General features: G+C 44.2%; 1 pseudogene; it reads left to right on the top strand.

Annotated features, from left to right (window-relative positions):
- Positions 1 to 24,162, top strand: part of LOC139367293 (cadherin-23-like) — a 187,209-nt pseudogene that overhangs the window by 122,570 nt on the left and 40,477 nt on the right.

Genomic DNA, 24,162 nt, shown 5'->3' with positions numbered 1-24,162 from the left:
TGGAGGAAACCTGGCACCATCCCTACAGTGAAGCATGACGGCATGGTGGCAGCATTATGCTGTGGGGATGTTTTAAGCAGTATGGACTGGGAGACTAGTCAGGATAGAGGCAAAGATGAACAGAGCAAAGTAGAGAGATCCTTGATTTAAACCTACTCCAGAACACTCAGGACCTCAGACTTGGGCCTTGGTTCACCTTCCAACAGAATAACGACCCTAAGCACACAACCAAGGCAACACTGGAGTGGCTTAGGGACAAGTCTCTGAATGTCCTTAAGTGGTCCAGCCAGAGCCCAGACTTAAACCCGATCGAACATCTCTGGAGAGACGGTGAAAATAACTCTGCAGTAACGCTCCCCATCCAACCTGACAGAGCTTGAGAGGCTCTGCAGAGAAGAATGGGAGAAACTCCCGAAATACAGGTGTGCCAAGCTTGTAGCTTCATACCCAAGAAGACTCAAGGCTCTAATCGCTGCCAAAGGTGCTTCAACAAAGTACTGAGTAAAGGGTCTGAATACTTATGTAAATGTGATATTTCAGTTATTTATTTTTAATGAATTTGCCAACATTTCTAAAAAACAGTTTTTATTTTGTCATTATAGGTTATTGTGTGTAGATTGAAGAGGGGAAAAAACAATGTTAAGGGGTCAGAATGTAAAGGGGTCATTTCCAAATGCAGAAGTTATATTCTTGAAGAATTATTGGGTATTATTAATTCTAAAAATGTAAGTAGCAACTAAAGAAAAAAAAAAAAAAAGCTAACGCTTTTTGGACTTATTTTTTTGGTGCAGTCCAGACCAGCCTGTATTTCCACGGACATAGTTTTTTGGTCCGGACCAAATCTAAACAAATCATAGACGTCTATAAATTACATATTTTCAACTTTCATTCAGAACCGAAAATGGACCTAACTTTTCAACGTCTGGAAGAATACGTATTTTAGACGTCATTTCAATGTCATTTTGCTTACCGGGACTATTCTTGTAGGGGCGCTAATTTCTTGTCTCACCTAGGGTGACAGAAATTCCGGGACCGGCCCTGTCTGGGAACATTGTTGAATGTTGTTGAAGGTGAATGCTTTTTAGAATCATGGAATCATCCACACAACTGGGTAGTTTTTGTGTTTTGGGAATATATATTTTGTCATGTCCCCACAATGTTCTCACCAAACTGTTCCTACAACCTAATGAAACAATCTGGGAACCTTTAAAGACAGATTAAATTTTATTTCCAGGAACATTCTTGCAACATCAGGCAAATGTTTTATACAAATATTCTATAATCATCAGCACGACAGGAGAGTTTTTGTGTCATGAAAACTTTCACATAACCAATTTTGGTTTGCTAATTAGTATAAAAAGGGGGAGATTGGATAGTATGGAAGGAGGATGGGCAGAGAAGGCAGGCGGATAAGTGCAATAATTAATTTCCAGTGTGAACGAGAGAGCTAGAGAGAAAGAGAGATACAGTTTGTGGAAGATACACACACACTGAAATTGTTCTAGTGGATTGAAAGCAGTCAACACACAATGCTATGAGTCCCAAGTAAGCACCCTATTCCCTACATAGTGCACTACTTTTGAACATTTAGCAGATACTTTTAGCCAAAGCGACTTACATTAGTGCATGCATACATTTCCATATGGAATCAAACCCACAGCCATAGTGTTGTAAGCGCCATGCTTTACCTACTGACCCACACAGGACCATGGAAGAAATTAAGAGGCTGATGGAGGAAGTAGAGGTGAAGAGCAGAGAGCAGACTGACAAATTAGATAAAAAAATGCAGGTGGACAGAGGTCAGAGGGGAGCCCTGGACTGGTAGAGAGATAGTGCTATGGCATGGACCAGCCACTGTATTATATAAGACACTCTGTCACACACACATATCACACACACACACGCACACACACACACACAAACACTTCATAGAGCACCTCCACCTGTCCTACTAATCCTATGGATACCTCTACCCAATAGGCATGTTTAATAATTTACCTGATGAGGATCACTGACTCTCTCTCTCCCTCTCCTCTCTCTCCCATCAATTCCCTCCTCTCTCACCCTCTACATTAATATTCTTCTCTCTCTCCTCCCTTTCCTAACTTCTCATCTCTCTCCCTCACTCTCCCCCTCTCCTTTACCTCTTTCCGCCTCTCCTCTCATTCCTCCAGGCAACACTAACAGCATATTTGCTCTGGCCTACATCAGTGGCTCTTTGACTGTGAATGGACAGCTGGACAGAGAGAACCCCCTCTACTCATCCGGATTCACTCTAACCGTCAAGGTCTGTCCATCTGTGTCTGTGTTTGTGTTTAGGCCTGGGAGTAATGAGAGACCCAAACTAAGCATATATAGCTACACTACCAACTCTACATTTTATTTAGTTGTAAACCCTCACAGTTACACACAGTACATATATTATGAATACTGTATGCTGGTACAGTATAGAATACATCATCAATACTTAATTCAATGCATTGGGAGGTGAGGTATAATCTTCCAGTTGTGCATTTCATCACCCCAACCTGAGGCATGTTATGACAGAGAACAGCTAGTCTTCCTTGGGAACAACCTGGGATGATGAAGGAATAGATGTTCTTATCAATTTCAGAGTGGGGAGCAGGTGGAGGGACTTCTGGTGAAAGGCCAGTTTTGTCAGAGTGAATGTTGATGACTAGCCTCGTACTACCACACTGATCTCGCGAGCTTACAAACATATGTTTCACAAAACATATGTATCTAAGCTCGCGAGATCAGTGTGGTAGTACGAGGCTAGTTGATGACTGCTTTCCTCCAGAACCTGTAGTCTGCTTTAGACTCACAAATAGATAGATGACCTGTACAAAAATATTCAGGATTAGACAAACTGAAAGATGTTTTTGTTTGTTTCAAACATGTGTGTGTTAGAGATTACTTATTTGAAATTATTTCACAATAAAATAATCTAATATTTTCGGGGTACTCTAATACTCTATTCGCTTTACAAATCAGAATGATGCGAAATGCCACAACATCAGACAGAGAGAGTGCAGTTGTTTTCAGTGTGCTATAGGGGTAGCGTTTGGCTAACAGTAGCCTAGGCTATCAGCAACAGTAAAACAGAAGTCTAATGTTCGTCATAGAACTGATTCTGTTTCAAAAAAGGTTTTCTGGGTAGTGTTTTGCATTGATCTCTGTCAGGTCTTGTGGACCCTCTGTTGGTGCATGCTTGTAGGGTAATCACTATTTGCAGTGGGGAAAATCGAATACTGTTGTCAGGGCTGACCGGAGGGCTAAATGTGCTAGCAATGATAGTAAAATGCCTTTTCATCTGAAACGCAACCCATATCCCATGAAATAAAAAGAAAATAAAGCAATCACTTTGTTCATCCTCAGAACTGTAGGCTATGGTGAACAATGCACTCGGAGCAGCGGTCTAAGGCGTTACTACAGTCCCTGCTTTGAATCCATAGGCTGGTACACAATTGGCACAGCTTTGTCTGGGTTTGGCCGGGGTAGGCCGTCATTGTAAATAAGAATTTGTTCTTAACTGACTTGCCTAATTAAATAAAAGTTAAATATATATATATATATTTTAAAGCAGCAGTATCTCAATGCGCCGTACATAAACACAACATTCTAAATTTGTTTTATTAATTTAAGGATTTCAAATGTCATGGTATAGGTGACTCCTGTAACATAAAGTGTCTTAATATGGTGTTGAGCCAGAACAGCTTCAATGCACTTTGGCATGGATAGAACTCTATTGGAGCGGTGTGACACCATTATTCCATGAGAAATTCAATAATTTGGTGTTTTGTTGATAGTTGTGGAAAACACTGTCTCAGGCACAGCTCCAGAATCTCCCATTAGTGTTCGATTGGGTTGCGATCTGGTGACTGAGATGGCAATAGTATATAATTTACATCGTTTTCATGCTCATCAAACCATTCAGTGACCACTCGTGTGCTGTGGATGGGGGCATTTTCATCTTATGGGGGCATAGCCATGGTAGGTAACACAATGGCCTGCCCAGCATTTTATTCATGACCCTAAGCATGATGGGATGTTAATTGCTTAATTAACTCAGGAACCACACCTGTGTGGAAGCACTTGCTTTTAATATACTTTGTATCCCTCATTTACTTATGTATCCATTATTTTGGTGTGTGTGTGTGTGTGTGTGTGTGTGCGTGTGCGTGAGCGACCATAAAGGGTTCTTCAGCTTATCCCTTTAGAAGAACACTATATGGTTCCGGATATAACCTTTTCATCCAACAACGAACCCTTTAGAAGCCTTTTTCTAAGAACGTTGGTAATATGATGAGAGCAGGGAATTCCATCAAATCTTTTTGGATAAATATTCCAACCTTGATCTTTATTCGTAATTGAAATCATCCATTACAGCAAACCAGGAGAAAATTCATAGACCAAAATAAAGAAAATAATCCCCCCAATAATCGAATATATTTATAAGATATGAATTTCCCCTTTCCCTTTCCCTACCACATACTATCTCTATCTTTCTCTCTAGGTCTCTCGTTCACACTGGAAATTAATGATTGTACTTCTACTTATCTGCCTGCCTTCTCTGCCCGTCCTCCTTCCATACTCCCCTCTTCCTTCCTTCCTTCCTTCCCTACCTTCCTCCCTCTCCCCCCTTTCTCCTCCTCCATTCGTCCCTCAGGGCACAGAGTTGAATGATGACCGTACCCCGACGGATGCTTCGGTGATGACCACCTTCACCATACTGCTGATTGACAAGAACGACAACGCGCCCAAGTTCAACAGCTCCGAGTACCGAGTGCGTATCACTGAGCTGGCCCAGGTGGGTTTCGCCCTACCCCTCTTCATCCAGGCTGAGGACAAGGATGAGGTGGGTCACCATCACCAATCATACATTCCTTAAAATAAAGGGTATCACTATATTTGACAGTGTCAGTTTGACATGGAAGTGACAGTGATAAGACCTGTCAATAGACCTGACATGACCGCATTCACTCTACACAAAAGTCAAGGTGCAAGATGCTACCAAATAAGGATATTGAGAGCAATGCTAGGGGAATCCATTTTAGGGTCTCTGAAGAAACATAGACGGGTTGGCTAACAACATCCCAAAAATGATGCGCACATCACGATGTGGACGGAAGGTGTGCTTTGTTATGATTTTGAACCGTCAGATAGCTAGCAACAATGACTAGAAGCTGCCTTGCATGGAATCGTAGGTGGCTTGTTTCAGCTCGTTGTATCTTCTTAAAATTTTCACATTTTAAACTTCTTAAAAATATTCACATTTTAATGTCACATGCACAGTGAAATGCCTTTCTTGCAAGCTCTGAACCCAACAATGCAGTAATCAATAACAATATAATACTAAAAATAACATGCTTTTGGGTCCTACTGTGTGTCTGACAATGAATGGCCGACAAACCTAAATAGAAACAGATAATTGTGCACGACTTCAGAATGACTTACTAAAACTGTTGTTTCACCAAGGTTTGTATTATTATATTTTGTTAGGCTCTTACTGTAGTACTGTAGGCCACTCCTAACCAATCGCATTGTACAGCGCCTGAGTGGCCAGCTGTGTTGCTACAGATGCTGGTTCAATACCTGTGTTGTCCTCTAAAAACATAAATAAATAATTACACTGGGGCAAAAAAGTATTTAGTCAGCCACCAATTGTGCAAGTTGTCCCACTTAAAAAGATGAGAGAGGCCTGTAATTTTCATCATAGGTACACTTCAACTATGACAGACAAAATGAGAAAAAAAATCCAGAAAATCACATTGTAGGATTTTTAATGAACTTATTTGCAAATTATGGTGGAAAATAAGTATTTGGTCAATAACAAAAATGTATCTTAATACTTTGTTATATACCCTTTGTTGGCAATGACAGAGGTCAAACATTTTCTGTAAGTCTTCACAAGGTTTTCACACACTGTTGCTGGTATTTTGGCCCATTCCTCCATGCAGATCTCCTCTAGAGCAGTGATGTTTTGGGGCTGTTGCTGGGCAACACGGACTTTCAACTCCCTCCAAAGATTTTCTATGGGGTTGAGATCTGGAGACTGGCTAGGCCACTCCAGGACCTTGAAATGCTTCTTACGAAGCCACTCCTTCGTTGCCCAGGCGGTGTGTTTGGGATCATTGTCATGCTGAAAGACCCAGCCATGTTTCATCTTCAATGCCCTTGCTGATGGAAGGAGGTTTTCACTCAAAATCTCACGATACATGGCCCCATTCACTCTTTCTTTTACACGGATCAGTCGTCCTGGTCCCTTTGCAGAAAAACAGCCCCAAAGCATGATGTTTCCACCCCCATGCTTCACAGTAGGTATGGTGTTCTTTGGATGCAACTCAGCATTCTTTGTCCTCCAAACACGACGAGTTGAGTTTTTACCAAAAAGTTATATTTTGGTTTAATCTGACCATATGACATTCTCCCAATCTTCTTCTGGATCATCCAAATGCTCTCTAGCAAACTTCAGACGGGCCTGGACATGTACTGGCTTAAGCAGGGGGACACGTCTGGCACTGCAGGATTTGAGTCCCTGGCGGCGTAGTGTGTTACTGATGGTAGGCTTTGTTACTTTGGTCCCAGCTCTATACAGGTCATTGACTAGGTCCCCCCGTGTGGTTCTGGGATTTTTGCTCACCGTTCTTGTGATCATTTGACCCCACGGGGTGAGATTTTGCGTGGAGCCCCAGAGGGAGATTATCAGTGATCGTATATGTCTTCCATTTCCTAATAATTGCTCCCACAGTTGATTTCTTCAAACCAATCTGCTTACCTATTGCAGATTCAGTCTTCCCAGCCTGGTGCAGGTCTACAATTTTGTTTCTGGTGTCCTTTGACAGCTCTTTGGTCTTGGCCATGATGGAGTTTGGAGTGTGACTGTTTAAGGTTGTGGACAGGTGTTTTTTATACTGATAACAAGTTCAAACAGGTGCCATTAATACAAGTAACGAGTGGAGGACAGAGGAGCCTCTTAAAGAAGAAGTTACAGGTCTGTGAGAGCCAGAAATCTTGCTTGTTTGTAGGTGAGCAAATACTTATTTTCCACCATAATTTGCAAATAAATTCATTAAAAATCCTACAATGTGATTTTCTGTATTTTTTTTCTCATTTTGTCTGTCATAGTTGAAGTGTACCTATGATGAAAATTACAGGCCTCTCTCATCTTTTTAAGTGGGAGAACTTGCACAATTGGTGGCTGACTAAATACTTTTTTGCCCCACTGTATATATAGCAAACTGGCTTTATTTACAAATTAGTAACAATATCTCACCACATGTTCAAGAACGGCCTTTTTCTCGCTAATTTTACGTGATTTGAAAGCGAAATCATTTCCAAAATATTTAAGGGGCATTGCACTAAATATGTCGCTGACTTGGGAAACGTTCCCGTTGTTCTGTTCTTTGTGCCAGTCTGCCCATTCTAGCTAAAGCAAATTAGCTAATAATGGCATCTTTGTGCTTTCATTAATAAAATAATGATAAAAATACTCTTTAAAAATGCCGATGTTTATTTAGTTATGGATCGATAGCGAATTACTATGGGAATAAATATCACTGAATTACAGAAATATCATCCAATCCTCCATATGTAATTATTGGTGTACTCACGTCATATTTTTCGCCTACCGTAGGCGACATGAGTCTCACTAGTATTGACTAATGTGTTGTTAAAAGTGGTGTAGTTCTTATTTATTTAAAGAGCTTATAAGCAATAGCCTACAAATATTTAGCACTGTTTCACACTGCTCTGAGACACGCACAGGGACTGGTCTTAATGAATCAATGAGATGTTTATTTTCACTGAATCTCCGTTTGAGTATTGGTTAGACTAGGAGTAGAAAATTAGTTTCCCGCGGGACTCTGGATTATTTTTGCTAAATAGCCCAGTACTGCACTCCTAACCATCAGGTTGTACAGCTCCATATTTTCTGCTCCATCCTAACGGGAACCCAGAGGGTTTTTAGTTTTCCTTGGAATAGAAAGACTATAATATTAATAAAATTAATCCCAAACACTAAAAGTAATTGGAAAGGTAGATACAAATTATTTGTGACATTGTGGTTACAATAAAGAATGTAAACAAGATGTAAACAAGATGCTGTGCTTTTATTTACGGTAGTGATGGACAGCTGGTGGCATTTTGAAAACAGGTTTTCAAACACTTGTAGCCGAGTTAGCAGGACAATAGACCCTTTATAGCCTGGCTACTGTAGGTGTGAACATCCCCCTACCTGCAATGCATTCTATGCTTAAGTACTGTGAAGTGTTACATTTCTAACTCAAAACTACAGTACAGTATTTCTTCATCAAGTTCTTTATGCTTTCATTAATAAAATAATGATTAAAATACTCTTTCAAAATGCTGATGTTTATTTAGTTATGGATCCATAACGAATTACTATGGAAATAAATATCAGTGAATTGCATACATTTTGGAAAACAGTTGTCTATTGAAGGTAAACAAATTGTTGCTTACTGGAAAATACACTTTCAAAGACACGGTCACGTTGTATAGCGCCATTATGGCTATTAGCAGGGCTACATTTAGGCCTTTATGGGTGGCACTCAATTGCCCCAGCATTTCTCTTCTTCTAAAAACATAAATAAATGTTTTGGCCTTTACAATTTATTTTGACGTTTATTCAGATTATAATCGCTCTCTTTCATTTAAAAAAACCCGAAATAACCTCAAAAATATTGCTATGTATTATCAAGTTGATTACACAGTCATATAGCCGGCACCTACATAAAGCTGAGTGAATCACTTTGGATCAAAATAAATAAGTACCAACATTATTTCCTATAGTATTTAATAAAGAAATGTTTTGGTTATCCTGACCTGGACACCATGTACAATATTATAATAGCCCATTATGGGCTATTAGCAGGACAGTATTCATTTACCAACTCCTCTCTGTTATGGTGAGTGAATGAGGACCCAAAAGCGAACTAACTTAAACAGAGCTTCTTTAATAACCAAACATAGGTAGGCTCAGATAGACCGGCAGATTCCGACAGGACAGGACAAGGTTACAGCAAACATGACGATAGTCTGGCTCAGGCATGAAACACAAACAAGAATCCGACAAGGACAGGAACAGAAACAGAGAGAGATATAGGGACCTAATCAGAGGGAAAAAGGGAACAGGTGGGAAACGGGGTGAATGGGTAGTTAGAGGAGACAAGGAACAGCTGGGAGAAAGCGGGGGAGAAAAGGTAACCTAACAACGACCAGCAGAGGGAGACAGGGTGAAGGGAAAGGACAGAGACAAGACACAACATGACAGTACCCCCCCACTCACCGAGCGCCTCCTGGCGCACTCGAGGAGGAAACCTGGCGGCAACGGAGGAAATCCTCGATCAGCGCACGGTCCAGCACGTCCCGAGAGGGAACCCAACTCCTCTCCTCAGGACCGTACCCCTCCCAATCGACAAGGTACTGGTGACCACGGCCCCGAGGACGCATGTCCAAAATCCTGCGGACCCTGTAGATGGGTGCGCCCTCGACAAGGATGGGGGGGGGGGGGGGGAGACGAGCGGGGGCGCGAAGAACGGGCTTAATACAGGAGACATGGAAGACCGGGTGGACGCGACGAAGGTATCGCGGAAGAAGAAGTCGAACTGCGACAGGATTAATGACCCGAGAAATACGGAACGGACCAATGAACCGCGGGGTCAACTTGCGAGAAGCCGTCTTAAGGGGAAGGTTCTGAGTGGAGAGCCAAACTCTCTGACCGCGACAATATCTAGGACTCTTAGTTCTACGCTTATTAGCAGCCCTCACAGTCTGCGCCCTATAACGGCAAAGTGCAGACCTGACCCTCTTCCAGGTGCGCTCGCAACGTTGGACAAAAGCCTGAGCAGAGGGGACGCTGGACTCGGCGAACTGAGATGAGAACAGCGGAGGCTGGTACCCGAGGCTACTCTGAAAAGGAGATAGCCCGGTCGCAGACGAAGGAAGCGAGTTGTGGGCGTATTCTGCCCAGGGGAGCTGTTCTGACCAAGACGCAGGGTTGCGAAAAGAAAGACTGCGTAAGATGCGACCAATAGTCTGATTGGCCCGTTCTGCTTGACCGTTAGACTGGGGGTGAAAGCCGGAAGAGAGACTGACGGAAGCCCCAATCAAACGGCAAAACTCCCTCCAAAATTGAGACGTGAATTGCGGACCTCTGTCCGAAACGACGTCTGACGGAAGGCCATGAATTCTGAAAACATTCTCGATGATGATTTGTGCCGTCTCTTTAGCAGAAGGAAGCTTAGCAAGGGGAATGAAATGAGCCGCCTTAGAGAACCTATCGACAACCGTAAGAATAACAGTCTTCCCCGCTGACGAAGGCAGTCCGGTGACAAAATCTAAGGCGATGTGAGACCACGGTCGAGAGGGAATAGGAAGCGGCCTGAGACGGCCGGCAGGAGGAGAGTTACCGGACTTAGTCTGCGCGCAGACCGAACAAGCAGCCACGAAACGACGCGTGTCATGCTCCCGGGTGGGCCACCAAAAACGCTGGCGAATGGAAGCAAGCGTACCCCGAACGCCAGGGTGGCCGGCTAACTTGGCAGAGTGAGCCCACTGAAGAACGGCCAGACGAGTAGGAACGGGAACGAAAAGAAGGTTCCTAGGACAAGCGCGCGGCGACGGAGTGTGAGTGAGCGCTTGTTTTACCTGCCTCTCAATTCCCCAGACAGTCAACCCGACAACACGCCCCTCAGGGAGAATCCCCTCGGGGTCAGTGGAGGCTACTGAAGAACTGAAGAGACGAGACAAAGCATCAGGCTTGGTGTTCTTAGAGCCCGGACGATAAGAAATCACGAACTCGAAACGAGCGAAAAACAGCGCCCAACGCGCCTGACGCGCATTAAGTCGTTTGGCAGAACGGATGTACTCAAGGTTCCTATGGTCAGTCCAAACGACAAAAGGAACGGTCGCCCCCTCCAACCACTGTCGCCATTCGCCTAGGGCTAACCGGATGGCGAGCAGTTCGCGGTTACCCACATCATAGTTACGTTCCGACGGCGACAGGCGATGAGAAAAATACGCGCATGGGTGGACCTTGTCGTCAGAGAGGGAGCGCTGAGAAAGAATGGCTCCCACGCCCACCTCTGACGCGTCAACCTCGACAACGAACTGTCTAGAGACGTCAGGTGTAACAAGGATAGGAGCGGATGTAAAACGATTCTTGAGGAGATCAAAAGCTCCCTGGGCGGAAACGGACCACTTAAAGCACGTCTTGACAGAAGTAAGGGCTGTGAGAGGAGCTGCCACCTGACCGAAATTACGGATGAAACGACGATAGAAGTTCGCGAAGCCGAGAAAGCGCTGCAGCTCGACGCGTGACTTAGGGACGGGCCAATCAATGACAGCTTGGACCTTAGCGGGATCCATCTTAATGCCTTCAGCGGAAATAACAGAACCGAGAAATGTGACGGAGGAGGCATGAAAAGTGCACTTCTCAGCCTTCACAAAAAGACAATTCTCTAAAAGGCGCTGGAGGACACGTCGAACGTGCTGAACATGAATCTGGAGTGACGGTGAAAAAATCAGGATATCGTCAAGGTAAACGAAAACAAAGATGTTCAGCATGTCTCTCAGGACATCATTGACTAATGCCTGAAAGACAGCTGGAGCGTTAGCGAGGCCGAAAGGAAGAACCCGGTATTCAAAGTGCCCTAACGGAGTGTTAAACGCCGTCTTCCACTCGTCCCCCTCCCTGATGCGCACGAGATGGTAAGCGTTACGAAGGTCCAACTTAGTGAAAAACCTAGCTCCCTGCAGGATCTCGAAGGCTGAAGACATAAGAGGAAGCGGATAACGATTCTTCACTGTTATGTCATTCAGCCCTCGATAATCTATGCAGGGGCGCAGAGACCCGTCCTTCTTCTTGACAAAAAAAAACCCCGCTCCGGCGGGAGAGGAGGAGGGGACTATGGTACCGGCGTCAAGAGCTACAGACAAATAATCTTCGAGAGCCTTACGTTCGGGAGCCGACAGAGAGTATAGTCTACCCCGGGGGGGGGTGGTTCCCGGAAGGAGATCAATACTACAATCATACGACCGGTGTGGAGGAAGAGAGGTGGCCCTGGACCGACTGAACACCGTGCGCAGATCGTGATATTCCTCCGGCACCCCTGTCAAATCACCAGGCTCCTCCTGTGAAGAAGAGACAGAGGAAACAGGAGGGATAGCAGACATTAAACATTTCACATGACAAGAGACGTTCCAGGAGAGGATAGAATTACTAGACCAATTAATGGAAGGATTATGACAAACTAGCCAGGGATGGCCCAAAACAACAGGTGTAAAAGGTGAACGGAAAATTAAAAAAGAAATGGTTTCACTATGATTACCAGAAACAGTGAGGGTTAAAGGTAGCGTCTCACGCTGAATCCTGGGGAGAGGACTACCATCCAGGGCGAACAAGGCCGTGGGCTCCTTTAACTGTCTGAGAGGAATGTCATGTTCCCGAGCCCAGGTCTCGTCCATAAAACAGCCCTCCGCCCCAGAGTCTATTAAGGCACTGCAGGAAGCTGACGAACCGGTCCAGCGTAGATGGACCGACAAGGTAGTGCAGGATCTTGAAGGAGAGACAGGAGTAGTAGCGCTCACCAGTAGCCCTCCGCTTACTGACGAGCTCTGGCCTTTTACTGGACATGAAGTGACAAAATGACCAGCGGAACCGCAATAGAGACAGAGGCGGTTGGTGATTCTCCGTTCCCTCTCCTTAGTCGAGATGCGGATACCTCCCAGCTGCATGGGCTCAGCACCCGAGCCGGCAGAGGAAGATGGTAGTGATGCGGAGAGGGGGGCGACGGAGAGCGCGAGCTCCTTTCCACGAGCTCGGTGACGAAGATCAACCCGTCGCTCAATGCGAATAGCGAGTTCAATCAAGGAATCCACGCTGGAAGGAACCTCCCGGGAGAGAATCTCATCCTTTACCTCTGCGCGGAGACCCTCCAGAAGACGAGCGAGCAAGGCCGGCTCGTTCCAGCCACTGGAGACAGCAAGAGTGCGAAACTCAATAGAGTAGTCTGTTATGGATCGATTGCCTTGACATAGGGAAGACAGGGCCCTGGAAGCCTCCTCCCCAAAAACAGATCGATCAAAAACCCGTATCATCTCCTCCTTAAAGTCCTGATACTGGTTAGTACACTCAGCCCTTGCCTCCCAGATTGCCGTGCCCCACTCACGAGCCCGTCCAATAAGGAGAGATATGACGTAGGCGACACGAGCAGTGCTCCTGGAGTAAGTGTTGGGCTGGAGAGAAAACACAATATCACACTGGGTGAGGAACGAGCGGCATTCAGTGGGCTCCCCAGAGTAACACGGCGGGTTATTGATTCTGGGCTCCGGAGATTCGAAAGCCCTGGAAGTGGCCGGTGGATCGAGGCGGAGATGGTGAACCTGTTCTGTGAGGTTGGAGACTTGGGTGGCCAGGGTCTCAACGGCATGTCGAGCAGCAGACACTTCCTGCTCGTGTCTGCCTAGCATCGCTCCCTGGATCCCGACGGCTGAGTGGAGAGGATCCGAAGTCGCTGGGTCCATTCTTGGTCGGATTCTTCTGTTATGGTGAGTGAATGAGGACCCAAAAGCGAACTAACTTAAACAGAGCTTCTTTAATAACCAAACATAGGTAGGCTCAGATAGACCGGCAGATTCCGACAGGACAGGACAAGGTTACAGCAAACATGACGATAGTCTGGCTCAGGCATGAAACACAAACAAGAATCCGACAAGGACAGGAACAGAAACAGAGAGAGATATAGGGACCTAATCAGAGGGAAAAAGGGAACAGGTGGGAAACGGGGTGAATGGGTAGTTAGAGGAGACAAGGAACAGCTGGGAGAAAGCGGGGGAGAAAAGGTAACCTAACAACGACCAGCAGAGGGAGACAGGGTGAAGGGAAAGGACAGAGACAAGACACAACATGACACTCTCTGTATTTTGATACTTTGTGGATGGGGGCTCTGGATTGGAAAATGCGCTGCTACAGATGCAGGTTCGATTCCCGTGCCGGCCGCCACCAGGAGTCCCATGAGATGGCTTTTGGTTTTAATTTAGAATCCTCCAACCCTCTATATGTAATTATTGGCGGAGAGTCATGTCACATTTTTCCATACACTGTAGGCCTACCGTTAGGCGACATGAGTCTCACTAGTGTTGAGTAATGTGCTGTTAAAAGTGGTGTCGTTCTTCTTTATTTAAAGAGAATATTGAAGTATTGAAAAAGCCTACAACTATTTTAGCACCGTTTCATGCTGCTCTGAGACTAGCATGGGAGCTGGTCTTGATAAATCAAAGAGATTTTTATTTTCACTTATTCTTCGTTTGGGTATAGGTTAGACTAGAATTTAAAAAAATGAGGGTGCAGAAATGTTATACTCTTAGTATAACCTTTATTTAACTAGGAAAGTCAGTTTAGAACAAAATCTTATTTACAAGGACAGCCTCCTCCTTCCTCCCCATTGTGGAATTGAACCCCGGTCTCCCGCGTTCCCTGCCCGCACGATATGGGGTTTGTTTAGCTATATAGCCCAGTACTGTACTGCCGACCGTCATATTGTACAGCGCCATATTTTCCGTTCCGTCCTTACGGAAACCCAGAGGGTTTTTGTTTTTCTTTGAATATAAACATCATAATATTTATCAAATTAATTAAGCAAGAACCAATCAAAAGTTTGGACACACCTACTCATCCCAGGATTTTTCCCAGAAATAAAACTATTTTCTACTTTTTTAGAATAATAGTGAAGACATCACAACTATGAAATAACACATATGGAATCAGTTAAGAACAAATTGTTATTTAAAAGGACAACCTACTCCTTCCTCCCCATTGACGAATTGAACCCCGGTCTACCTCGTGCCCACATTCTCTAGTACAGCCATTATTGAAGGTACTTGAGGTCAAGTCTAGACATGGCCTGCTCTTCCTTATGTCAGGAATTAGGCACTTTCCCATGTTTACTACAGTATGTATTGTAGGCTATGTTTACTTGTCAGACTGCACAGTAGCCTAATAAACAAATGCAGGTGGCTTATATATTCAAAAAGCTTTAAATGCTGTATTATCCAAATGTGAAAGCATATACCCTATAGTACTGTATCTCTTCATCAGCATATTTATGCTTTTGTTAATAAAATATTGATAAAAATACTATTTCAAAATGCAGATGTTGTTTTAGTTATGGATCCTTAACGAATTACTATGGGAATAATTATCACTGAATTACAGAAATACTGGAACAAAGTTGTCTAAAGGCAAACAAATTGCTGCTTACTGGAAAATACTCTTTCAAACAAACATGCTCACGTTGTACAGTGTCACTGTTAGCAGGGCTATATTTTGGCCTTCATAAATATTATTTTGGCCTTTATTCAGATTACGTCTATTTCAGCACCGTTTCACGCTGCTCTGAGACAAGCATGGAGAAACTAAATGTTCAATTATTGCTGGTGTGTCATGTCATTGGAATTTTTATGTATTTATATACTGTAGGCCTAACATAGGCAAAATGAGTATTGCTTACACTACAATTAAGGTGTGGAAATGTTATGCCCCTTAGATATTCCTCTGTTATGCTTTAGACTACTACCGATCGTCACATTGTACAGCACAGTATTTTCCATTCCATCCTCTAACGGAGACCCTGAGGTTTTCGTTTTTGTTTTTCCTCGGAATAGAAACACCATAATATTAATACATTAATTAAGCCACATTTCTTAAAATCAATCCAATGAATTACAAAAAAAGGTTTTAAATGATCTAATAATGCCAATATGGGAGACTATCAAATGCTTCTTAAAGTTGCCCCGTGGAGGTCAAACTTGCATTAACGTAAAAAATGGCTGACAATTATATAGCGTGCCATAGAATGCTGCCCACAAGGTGTACTGCAGTATGATGCAAGTTTTAAAGGAGGAACCTTTGTAGAGACAAAATTCAACTGAGATAGTCCGTGAAGTCATTTTCTTAGCTATTTAGTTAGCTATTTAGCAGTCTTATAGCTTGGAGATAGAAGCTGTTCCTGTTGGTGTCAGACATGATGCATCGGTACCGCTTGCCGTGCAGAAGCAGAGAGAACAGTCTATGGCTTGGGTGGATGGAGTCTTTAATGATTTGGGGCTTTCCTTTCACACCGCCTGATATAGAGCTCGGCCTCAGTGATGTACTGGTCTGTCCACACCACCATCAGTAGCTCCATGTGATCGAGGGTGGTGTTATTTTCATACTAAGCAGTGATATAGCCAGCCAATATGCTCTCAATGGTACAGCTATAGAGTTTTTGAAGATTTGAGGGCCAATGCCAAACCTTTTCAACCTCCTGAGGATGAAGAGGCTCTATCGCGCCTTCTTCATGACTGTGAACGTGTGTGTGTGGACCATTTTAAGTCCTTAGTGATTTGGACACAGAGGACCGTGAAGCTATCGACCCACTCCACTGCAGCCCCGTCGATGTGGATAGGGGTGTGCTCGCCCCCCCCATTTCCTGTAGTCCAAGATCAGCTCCTTGGTCTTATTGACGTCGAGGATGAGGTTGTTATTCCAGCACCACACTGTAAGGTCACTGACCTCCTTCCTATAGGCTGTCTCATTGTCGCCGGTGATCAGACCTACCACCGTTGTGTCGTCAGCAAACTTGATGATGTTGTAGTCATGAGTGGCCACACAGTCATAGGTGAACAGGGAGTACAGGAGGGGACTAAGCACACACGCCTGAGGGGCCCCCGTGTTTAGGGTCAGCGTGGCGGAGATACTGTTGCCAATCCTCACCACCTGGCATCGGCCCGTAAGGAAATTCAGGATCCAGATGCAGAGAGAGGTGTTCAGTCCCAGGGTCCTAGCTTGGAGGGGACTATGGTGTTGAAAGCTGAGCTGTAGTTGAAGGACAGCATCCCCACATACGTAGGTGTTCTTTTTGTCCAGGTGGGAAAGGGCAGTGTGGAGTGCGTTTGAGATTGCATCATCTGTGGATCTGTTGAGGCGGTATGCAAATTGGAGTGGGTCTAGTATTTCTGGGATAATGGTGTTGATGTGAGCTATAATCAGCCTTTCAAAGCATTTCACGGCTACAGACATGTGTGCTACAGCTCGGTAGTTATTTAGGGAGGTTAACTTAGTGTCCGTGGGCACAGGGGCTATGGTGGTCTGCTTGAAACATGCTGGTATTACAGACTCAGACAGGGAGAGGTTGAAAATGTCAGTGAAGACACTGGTCATCCGTCTGGCCAGCAGCCTTGTGAATATTGATCTTTTTAAAGGTCTTACTCACTGGCTGCGGAGAGCATGATCACACAGTCGTCCAGAACAGCTGATGCTCTCATGCATGTTTCTGTGTTACATGCCTCGAAGCGAGCATAGAAGTTATTTAGCTCCTCTGGTAGGCTCATGTCACAGGGCAGCTCTCGGCTGTGCTTCCCTTTGCAGTCTGTAATAGGTTGCAAGCCCTGCCACATCCAACGAGCGTCGAAGCCATTGTAGTATGATTCGATCTTAGTCCTATATTGATTCTTTAACTGTTTGATGGTTTGTCAGAGGGCATAGCTGCATTTCCTATAAGCTTCTGGGTTAGAGTCCCGCTCCTTGAAAGCAGCAGCTCTACCCTTTAGCTCAGTGCAAATGTTGCTTGTAATCCATGTCTCTCTGACATTTACAACATTGTTTCAATATTTAAATTTTTATCTCCAGCTGTCCCATAGTAATGAATGTGTAGGGGTCGGGGGTCAGGACGAGACAGACCGGCAGGCAGCGTTTCTCAGCCAGTCGAAATCATGAATCTGATGTCATGTCTGTGCTAATATGGCAAACATTTGCTATAGTCGCTAACCAACAACTGTAGCGATGTATTTGAGAGACAAGTGCTCATTGTGCAAATGTATTTATGTTTTCAATAAACATTTGGAGACTAGATACAGTTTACATGTTGTTACCAGTCAATGGTGTCTGTTTTGCTCCATAGTTGTGCACACATCGGTTTTGTTTCTGAACAACCAACCCGTCTATACATGGAATGGTTCTTTGACGAACCATACAAAAATCCCAAACCAAAAATGTTTGGGCCCTCCAGGACCAGATTTGAATAGCCCTGCTGTAGGGTGTTGAACCTTATTTGCATATTTTCCAGGGTGCCTTTTGAGTGAATTTTAGAGTTACCAGTACCACCCATGACTGTGTTTGCTAGTGACAGAGAGATGGTTGTATAATTCATTCAATATTCAGTCCAGTGGCCTTCACCAAGTGAGTTCCCAACTGAATATAGTTTAGGAGGTCTTCTTTTAATGACCTAGTTCTACCCTAATAAAGTGGCCTGAAAATCCTTGTTTACAGAATACATCAGGCCTGCAGGTCACATTATGATGGCTTGCAAAGTGATGTGTAATTCCTATTGGAATCCAGCAAGAGTGGGGATAACCAACATTTAGAATTGTTATTCACCCGCAACCTACATTCAGAAAGACTGCCAGAGTTGAGAAGACTAAGGTATGAGAGTGCCTTAAAACCTCTTAAGCCTACCCCCTCCTTTTTCGAACATTCTGTTAAAAATCGCGCAACTTTTCAGCGTCCTGCTACTCATGCCAGGAATATAGTATATGCATATGATTAGTATGTGTGGATAGAAAACACTCTGAAGTTTCTAAAACTGGTTAAATCATGGCTGTGACTATAACAGATTGTGTGTTTCATCGAAAAACGCAAGAAAAACTGCTCACTGAAAGCTAAAAATAATATCCATGCGTCACTTTCATGGATTGTTAAAAGGGCACAAAATTAATTATGGACCTGCATGCAATTCCTACAGATTCCACACGATGTCGCCATTGTCGTCATTATCCGGGGAGTTTTTTGTTGGTAAATCCAACTAACTGGATTCCATTTCTTCCGGTCTCCGCCAGGATGTTTTGAAGTGCACATTTTCGGCCATTGATTTGAAGACGAGGAGCTATTGAATACACATCGCCCCGTGATCATTTTGATAGATTATAAACGTTTACTAATACCTAAAGTTGGATTACAAAAGTATTTCGAAGTGTTTTGTGAAAGTTTATCGTCAACTTTTTTAATTTTAAAAAATGACGCTGCGTTTTAAAACAATGTTTTTTTCTGAATTACACAGCTTCCATAGATGGCTATTTTGGGTATATATGGACCGATTTAATCGAAAAAAAGACTCAATAGTGATGTTTATGGGGCATATAGGAGTGCCAAGAAAGAAGCTCGTCAAAGGTAATGAATGTTTTATATTTTATTTCTGCGTTTTGTGTAGCGCCGGCTACGCTAAATATTTTGTTTATGTCGCATTCAGGCATTTTGGGGTGTTGCATGCTATCAGATAATAGCTTCTCATTTTTTCGCCGAAAAGCATTTTAAAAATCTGACTTGTTGGCTAGATTCACAACGAGTGTAGCTTTAATTCAATACCCTGTATGTGTGTTTTAATGAACGTTTGAGTTTTAACGAGTACATTTAGCGTAGCGCATTTGCATTTCCAGGTGCCTAGTTGAGACATCTGCGTCTCAAGTAGGATCAAGAAGTTTTAAACATTTAAAATAGAACAACCATTTCAGTAACGGGTGCAATAAGTAAAAATGTAAGTTATTTCTATTTGAGTAGCATAAGATCAATTAATAAATAATTAGACAACGGGTGGGTCTAATCCTGATGCTGATTGGTTTAAAGCACATTCCAGCCGGTGTCTGCTCCACAAGTTACCACCGGCTAAATCTATGATGTTAAAAAGCCTATTTACTCTATTCCATCTGCCTGCGCAATCCACTGTCTCATCAGCACAGCCAGGCAAATTATAAACTCCACTATAAAAAGCATCTAGACATTATCTCACATTTCATTTAGACTAACATTTTGTTTTCAACAGTGGAGATTTGTATAAACCTTGCCATCCGTCTCCGACATTGCAACAGTGTTTCAATATTCAAATTCGATCTCCAGCTGTCCCATAGTAATGAATGTGTACAGTGGCTTGCAAAAGTATTCACCCCTTTGCATTTTTCCTATTTTGTTGCCTTACAACCTGGAATTAAAATATATATTTTTGGGGGGTTTGTATCATTTTATTTACAGCTTAAAGTGGTTCTATGGACAGATACTCCAATTTCTGCTGTGGAGTTTTGCAGCTCCTTCAAGGTTATCTTTAGTCTCTTTGTTGCCTCTCTGATTAATGCCCTCCTTGCCTTGTCTGTGAGTTTTTGTGGGAGGCCCTCTCTTGGCAGGTTTGTTGTGGTGCCATATTCTTTCCATTTTTTAATAATGGATTTAATGGTGCTCCGTAGGATATTCAAAGTTTCTGCTATTTTTTTTTAGAACCCAACCCTGATCTGTACTTCCCCACAACTTTGTTCCTGATCTGTTTGGGGAGCTCCTTGGTCTTCATGATGCCACTTGCTTGGTGGTACCCCTTGCTTAGTGGTGTTTTTTAAATTGAATTTGTATTTTTATTTCACCTTTATTTAACCAGGTAGGCTAGTTGAGAACAAGTTCTCATTTACAACTGCGACCTGGCCAACATAAAGCATAGCAGTGTCAACAGACAACAACACAGAATTACACATGGAGTAAACAATTAACAAGTCAATAACACAGTAGAAAAATAAAGAAAAAAAAGAAAAGAAAAAAAGAGTCTATATACATGGTGTGCAAAAGGCATGAGGAGGTAGGCGAATAATTACAATTTTGCAGATTAACACTGGAGTGATACATGATCAGATGGTCATGTACAGGTACTGGAGATACTGGTGTGCAAAAGAGCAGAAAAGTAAATAAATATAAACAGTATGGGGATGAGGTAGGTCAATTGGGTGGGCTATTTACCGATGGACTATGTACAGCTGCAGCGATCGGTTAGCTGCTCAGATAGCAGATGTTTGAAGTTGGTGAGGGAGATAAAAGTCTCCAACTTCAGCGATTTTTCAATTCGTTCCAGTCACAGTCAGCAGAGAACTGGAACGAAAGGCGGCCAAATGAGGTGTTGGCTTTACGGATGATCAGTGAGATATACCTGCTGGAGCGCGTGCTACAGGTGGGTGTTGCCATTGTGACGAGTGAACTGAGATAAGGCCTAGCATGGACTTGTAGATGACCTGGAGCCAGTGGGTCTGGCGACGAATATGTAGCGAGGGCCAGCCGACTAGAGCATACAGGTCGCAGTGGTGGGTGGTATAAGGTGCTTTAGTAACAAAACGGATCCAGTTTGCTGAGTAGAGTATTGGAAGCTATGTTGTAGATGACATCGCCGAAGTCGAGGATCGGTAGGATAGCCAGTTTTACTAAGGTAAGTTTGGCGGCGTGAGTGAAGGAGGCTTTGTTGCGGAATAGAAAGTCGACTCTAGATTTGATTTTAGATTGGAGATGTTTGATATGAGTCTGGAAGGAGAGTTTACAGTCTAGCCAGACACCTAGGTACTTATAGATGTCCACATATTCTAGGTCGGAACCATCCAGGGTGGTGATGCTAGTCTGGCATGCGGGTGCAAGCAGCGAACGGTTGAAAAGCATGCATTTGGTTTTACTAGCGTTTAAGAGCAGTTGGAAGGAGTGTTGTATGGCATTGAAGCTCGTTTGGAGGTTAGATAGCACAGTGTCCAAGAAAGGGCCAGAAGTATACAGAATGGTGTCGTCTGCGTAGAGGTGGATCAGGGAATCGCCCGCAGCAAGAGCAACATCATTGATATATACAGAGAAAAGAGTAGGCCCGAGAATTGAACCCTGTGGGACCCCATAGAGGCTGCCAGAGGACCGGACAACATGCCCTCCGATTTGACACACTGAACTCTGTCTGCAAAGTAGTTGGTGAACCAGGCAAGGCAGTCATTAGAAAAACCGAGGCTAGTGAGTCTGCCGATAAGAATATGGTGATTGACAGAGTCGAAAGCTTTGGCCAGGTCGATGAAGACGGCTGCACAGCACTGTCTTTTATCGATGGCGGTTATGATATCGTTTAGTACCTTGAGCGTGGCTGAGGTGCACCCGTGACCGGCTCGGAAACCAGATTGCACAGCGGAGAAGGTATGGTGGGATTCGAGATGGTCGATTGTTGTTGACTTGGTTTTCGAAGACCTTAGATAGGCAGGGCAGGATGGATATAGGTCTGTGACAGTTTGGGTCCAGGGTGTCTCCCCCTTTGAAGAGGGGGATGACTGCGGCAGCTTTCCGATCCTTGGGGATCTCAGACGATATGAAAGAGAGGTTGAACAGGCTGGTAATAGGGGTTGCGACAATGGCGGCGGATAGTTTCAGAAATAGAGGGTCCAGATTGTCAAGCCCAGCTGATTTGTACGGGTCCAGGTTTAGCAGCTCTATTAGAACATCTGCTATCTGGATTTGGGTAAAGGAGAAGCTGGAGAGGCTTGGGCGAGTAGCTGCGGGGGGGGGGGGGGGGGCTGTTGGAGTAGCCAGGAGGAAGGCATGGCCAGCCGTTGAGAAATGCTTGTTGAAGTTTTCGATAATCATGGATTTATCGGTGGTGACCGTGTTACCTAGCCTCAGTGCAGTGGGCAGCTGGGAGGAGGTGCTCTTGTTCTCCATGGACTTTACAGTGTCCCAGAACTTTTTGGAGCTAGAGCTACAGGATGCAAATTTCTGCTTGAAGAAGCTGGCCTTTGCTTTCCTGACTGACTGTGTGTATTGGTTCCTGACTTCCCTGAACAGTTGCATATCGTGGGGACTATTCGATGCTATTGCAGTCCGCCACAGGATGTTTTTGTGCTGGTCGAGGGCAGTCAGGTCTGGAGTGAACCAAGGGCTTTATCTGTTCTTAGTTCTGCATTTTTTGAACGGAGCATGCTTATCTAAAATGGTGAGGAAGTTACTTTTAAAGAATGACCAGGCATCCTCAACTGACGGGATGAGGTCAATATCCTTCCAGGATACCCGGGCCAGGTCGATTAGAAAGGCCTGCTCGCAGAAGTGTTTTAGGGAGCGTTTGACAGTGATGAGGGGTGGTCGTTTGACTGCGGACCCATAGCGGATACAGGCAATGAGGCAGTGATTGCTGAGATCCTGGTTGAAGACAGCGGAGGTGTATTTGGAGGGCCAGTTGGTCAGGATAACGTCTATGAGGGTGCCCTTGTTTACAGATTTAGGGTTGTACCTGGTGGGTTCCTTGATGATTTGTGTGAGATTGAGGGCATCTAACTTAGATTGTAGGACTGCCGGGGTGTTAAGCATATCCCAGTTTAGGTCACCTAACAGAACAAACTCTGAAGCTAGATGGGGGGCGATCAATTCACAAATGGTGTCAGGGCACAGCTGGGAGCTGAGGGGGGTCGGTGGCAGGCGGCAACAGTGAGAGACTTATTTCTGGAGAGAGTAATTTTTAAAATTAGTAGTTCGAACTGTTTGGGTATGGACCTGGAAAGTATGACATTACTTTGCAGGCTCTCTCTGCAGTAGACTGCAACTCCTCCCCCTTTGGCAGTTCTATCTTGACGGAAAATGTTATAGTTAAGTATGGAAATCTCAGAATTTTTGGTGGCCTTCCTAAGCCAGGATTCAGACATGGCAAGGACATCAGGGTTAGCAGAGTGTTCTAAAGCAGTGAGTAAAACAAACTTAGGGAGGAGGCTTCTGATGACATGCATGAAACCAAGGCTATCAAAACTGGTCGCCTAGAGCATTGGGGACAAAGAAGAAAAGGAGCATATTTCTGGGCATGGTAGAATATATTCAGGGCATAATGCGCAGACAGGGGTATGGTGGGGTGCGGGTACAGCGGAGGTAAGCCCAGGCACTGGGTGATGATAAGAGAGGTTGTATCTCTGGACATGCTGGTTGTAATGGGTGATGTCACCACGTGTGGGAGGTGGGACAAAGGAGGTATCAGAGGTATGAAGAGTGGAACTAGGGGCTCCATTGTAAACTAAAACAATGCTAACTAACCTGAACAACAGTATACAAGGCATATTGACATTTGAGAGAGACATACAGCGAGGCATACAGTAATCGCAGGTGTTGATTGGGAGAGCTAGCTAAAACAACAGGTGAGACAACAACAGCTAATCAGCTAGCACAACAGCAGGTAAAATGGCGTTGACTAGGCAGAGAGGGTCGGATTAACTACACACAGAGCCTGAGTTCGCGGCTTGGGCCGAAAGATAAAAACATAAACAAACAGAATGGAGTACCGTGTTTAATGGACAGTCCAGCAG

Source organism: Oncorhynchus clarkii, chromosome 16 (assembly GCF_045791955.1).
Source record: "Oncorhynchus clarkii lewisi isolate Uvic-CL-2024 chromosome 16, UVic_Ocla_1.0, whole genome shotgun sequence".
Classification (NCBI taxonomy): domain Eukaryota; kingdom Metazoa; phylum Chordata; class Actinopteri; order Salmoniformes; family Salmonidae; genus Oncorhynchus; species Oncorhynchus clarkii.
The sequence above is the reverse complement of the archived record's forward strand: the minus strand, read 5'-3'. Positions and strand labels throughout refer to the sequence as shown.